This window comes from Anthonomus grandis, chromosome 1 (genome assembly GCF_022605725.1).
Source record: "Anthonomus grandis grandis chromosome 1, icAntGran1.3, whole genome shotgun sequence".
Taxonomy (NCBI): Eukaryota; Metazoa; Arthropoda; class Insecta; order Coleoptera; family Curculionidae; genus Anthonomus; species Anthonomus grandis.
In genome coordinates, this window is record NC_065546.1 from 7358587 (window position 1) to 7363706 (window position 5120).

Below are 5120 nucleotides of genomic sequence, written 5' to 3' on the forward strand. Positions count from 1 at the left end.
CGACTTCTGAAGGGTCGTAAATTAAAAGTAAGAAATCGCCCTTTCTCTAATTTGTACTAGTGATATTATTATTGTTACTAAATATGTACTGTTTGTTGTATGTCATACGTGTATTATCAGGGTACTAGTTGTTTTTTATTCTTTAAATTAACCCTAATATTGTAACAAAAGGGCAAGGTTTTTATTGCAGGGTTCTGTTTTTCTTTTTGTATTAGTATTTATATTTAATGGGGATTCCGCATTGGATAACTAAATTTAATATTTAATATGCAGTACTGTATTTTTTGGGAGTTTTTTTTTTCCCTTTCTTTTTTCTTTTGCATCTTCACGTACTTTTTTCTTTTGGGTATAATATTGTTAATATTATATTATAAATATTCATTTAACGATTTATAGATTTGAGGAAAGTCTATCTCTAGTACTTCTAGATTTAATTACTGGTGTAAAACACTAAAATGAAAATCTTTATTTTTGTTTTGAATTGAAGGAATATATACTGTATGTATTTTTTTTTTGAAGCATTGAGCAGCATGAAATAAACTTATCGATTGTAGGGAGAAAGAGGAGAGAACTGATTGGGGTCATACAGGATTGTTTATAGTTCTGCTGTTAGGTAATATTATTAGTAGATTTTGGTATAGACAAATATTGTTGAGCCTTTTTAATACTATTAATTCTTTCTAATTTTGTTTGTGTGAGGGGCAGCTGATTACAAAGGTATACATATAGATACATATATATATATATATATATATATATATATATATATATATTTTTTTTTTGTTGATTGATTTTTATTTGTGAGTTGAGACATTATTATATTATTGTGTATTTCTAGCAGCGGCGATATGTTTTTTCTTTTTTTATTTTTAAGATATCATTGAACTGACAATGAAGATTGCACATTTAAATGTCCGGTCCATATTCACTGGATTTCATGATTTTTCCCTTTTAGTCCAACAAAACAACTGCGACATAGTCATGGTAACTGAGAGTTGGTTAACGCCTAATACAAATCTTGAAATATTTAATATAGCTGGTTTCAAAGCCATTCGTAAAGATAGAGAGCATGGTAGAGGAGGTGGAATCTTAGCATATATTAAAAATACTATTCCCTATAATAAAATAGACTTTGATATTCAAGTAAGTAATTCTCTTGAGCATTTATTTATAAAGATAAAAATTCGCAATCAAAAGTACTGTATTGGAGTCTGCTACAGACCACCTAAGTCTAATATAACATCATTTGTATCAGACATTGATAATATTATGTCTTACATATGTACAAGTTTTGATAATGTTATTTGTGTTGGTGACTTTAATGTAAATTTTTTTAACTTTCCTAATCCAATTCTTACGTGCTTGAAAACATACAATTTAATACAAATTATTAATGAACCTACTCGTATAGCATCCACTTCAAGTACCTTGGTTGATCCTATTTTTATTTCTAAGTCATTGAGTCTCAAAGATTGTGGAACAGTTAATGCAGATCTAATTTCCGATCATAGACTTACATACTGTGAAATTTGTGCTCCTAAAATTAAAGTCACCCCAAAAATGTTAAATTACCGTTGTTTTAATACCTTCAATTATCAAGACTTTCTTAAAGACTTTCAGTCTTTGGAATGGCACTCTATAATAACAGAGAACAACATTGATGTTAAAATTAATATTTTAAATAGCTTTATCTTAACATTGTTTGATAAGCATGCTCCACTAAAAACACGAAAAATCACAAAACCAAAAGCTGAATGGTTGACACCCAATTTAAGAATGGTTATTAGTGACAAAAATAAAGCATTACAAACTTTTAAATCCACAAAAAGCATTCAAAATTGGAACAACTATAAACAACTTAGAAATTTATGTGTTACTATGATTCGCCGGGAAAAACAAAACTATCTAAATCATATTACATCACAAAATAATAGCAATAAAACCTGGTTAACACTTCGAAATTTAGACGTACATTTTTCTGATACTACAAAAAAAGATTTACCACCTCATGTTTCTGATCCTAATGCAATTAATGCTTATTTTGCACAATTTTTTCAAATCGTTAATAATAACTGTGACAACAAAATAAATTTTTATGACACAAACGTTTTTAGTGCAGCTAACCACTTTTCATTTGAGTTAACCGATGCTGCGGAAGTTAATAAAATATTACATAATTTAAAAAAGAATAGCTCGGGAGATGACGATATTTCTCTTAGAATGCTTAAATATTGTAGCCCGTACATTGATATTTTTCTGGTTCATATAATCAATTGTTGTTTTGAGCAAAATTATTTTCCACTTGCATGGAAAAGTGCCATTGGAATCCCACTAGCAAAAATTTCAAATCCTTATGATTTTTCCGATTTGCGTATCATAAGTATTTTACCTACAGCGTCTAAAATTTTTGAAAAAATTATGTATAAACAAATTTATGACTATTTCCTATCTAAACATTTATTGCCAAATAATCAATGTGGATTTAGGGCAGGATTAAGTGCATCTACAGCGCTTACTAAAGTAACAAATGACATTTTTGAAAATTCGGATCGCAGCAATGTCACAGTGCTAGCCCTGCTTGATTATTCCAAAGCATTTGATACAATTAACCATAAACTTTTAATATCTAAGCTAAAATACTTTGGGTTTTCTGCCGACTCAGTATTCTTAATAAAATCATATTTATCCAATAGATATTAAAAAGTTCGGTACCATAATGAGTCTTCTAGCAAGCTGGATATTTTATCTGGTGTTCCACAAGGGTCTATTTTGGGACCCTTGCTTTTCATAATTTACACTGCTGATATTTTATTGTCCTTAAAAAACTGTCATGTAATGGCTTATGCTGATGACACGCAGCTTTACATTTCTTTTCATCCCAATGAGCTTAACGCTGCATCTGCTCACTTAAATGAAGACTTAGAATTGCTAAGTAAGATCTCGTTTGAACATAACCTTAACTTAAATTCAAAAAAATCAAACCTTATGGTCTTTGGTAACAAGAACGCGGTAGAAATAGTCAAATTAAATATGAATATTTGCGTAAATAACAACAAACTGCCCTTTGTAGAGGTAGCCCGTAATCTTGGTATTATTATTGATTCCCAATTACGTTTTAGTTCTCATGTGGAGATGTTAAGACGTAAGGCTTTCTCGAGGCTAAAGATTCTGTTTACAAATAGACACTTTTTAAATTTTAAACTTAGAAAAATGTTAACCGAATCTCTTGTTCTTTCAAATTTTAATTATTGTGATTTTATCTATTTTCCATGCCTTGACTCGCTTCACAAAAATATGCTTCAAGTAATGCAAAATGCTTGCGCTCGTCTAATTTTTGATCTTAAAAAACGCGATCACATCTCTCAAAAAATAATCGATTTAAAATGGTTAAGAATGGATAATATTTGGAAACATCACTTAAGTAATTTTACATATAAACTTTTATCTAATCAAGATCGAAATTTTAATATCTTGCGTACCATTTTTAAAACAAGACGTTCTGCTCACTCTGCCAATATAAGATATAAGTTAAAGTTTTCAATGCCACAATTTCGAACTGCTCTCTATACTAGATCTTTTTCTTATAATGCAATTAGCTTGATTAACTCACTTCCTGACGAATTTCGACTTTTCAATTTTAATAAATTTTAAATTTAAAGTAGAAAATTATCTTTTAGATACACAAAATCGTCCAGTGAATTTATGATCTGATTTATTTTTGTTCTTTTTTTGTATCTTTAAGACGCTTCTCGCTGCTGCTTCATAGATTGTTCAGAACTGTATATGGGTCTCCCCTCGCATTGATACTGGAAGTGGTGTATTGAATGGCTCTGTTATGTTTTTGTTTGTAATATGGCTAACAGTTTAGGGATTGATTCTCTTTTTTTCTTCTCTTACTTTTAGTAAGCATAGGTACATGCACATGGTTAAGTAGAATAGCATTTATTTGCTAGACTTCGCCATTCCTGTACTATTTAAATTACATTAAATTACATTATTTTGTATATTATTATTTGTTAAAAAAAAAAAATGTAACTTTGTTTGACTTATTAAAGACCTTATTTATTTATTTATTTATTTATTCAACGCTGTCGTAATTTTTTAATTACTGCTTATCTAGAAATAAAAAAACGGTATAATTTCGAAGATCCTGTGCTAAGTAAGTTGCCCATCTTAACTTTAGATAGTATCAAAAAGGGCAATGAGACCACACTTTTACGGCTGATGAAATCTTTACCTCAAATTTGTGAACTTAACAAAACACAACTTAACACAACTTAACAAAACACAATTTGTGAACAAAACACAAATCAACTACAAAAAATTGATGACCAGTGAAGAAAATTACAAATTTACGAAGATCTACCAGAATCCACGGAAGTTGATAAGTTTTTTTCAGTCAGGTAAAAGACTTAGTGGAGAATTCATAATCCACGATTTGTCCAAGTATACGTTAAATGGTCATATGTTATCTTCCCAGAAAGTTCATCTAGAACAAAACTGTTTTAGATTTAATCCTAGTGAAAAAATGTTAAGAAGTATGACGTCAGCCATACTTTATCAGAATAAAGCTGCGACAAAAGAGAAAGAAACTAACACAGAATCTGAAGACGATGGCATAATTTTTAATAAATGTTAACCATATTTTAATTCAAATTTTGTAATATTTAGGAAATAAATACATTTAAGAATATTTTCAGAATTTTTTTCCCCTTAAACTTTCGACTTCAAAGTAATATTAATTAAACTTTTGAAGGTATAAAATTTATAAGGATATTTAATATCGACGTTCAGTACGATAATTTCAAACAGGCTATGCGATTATTCTCTTTATGACATCTAGCAATACTGAAGGGAAGCTTTACAAACAATAATAAACAATAAATATTAATATCAATTTTTTGATATTTTTTTAGAGTTGAGAAGTATTATAAACACATATCAAGAAACCTAAATCCAATCGAATAAAACGAGTTTAGCCGACGATTGAAATTTAGAATCACCCTTCTCGTCGACCGAATTCAAACTCGTGATCGTATCGAGATCGAATCGTGATTTTAGAATCCCATTCTTTACTCAAAACTTGATGTGTTGACATTAATTGTTACAAAACGTCAACG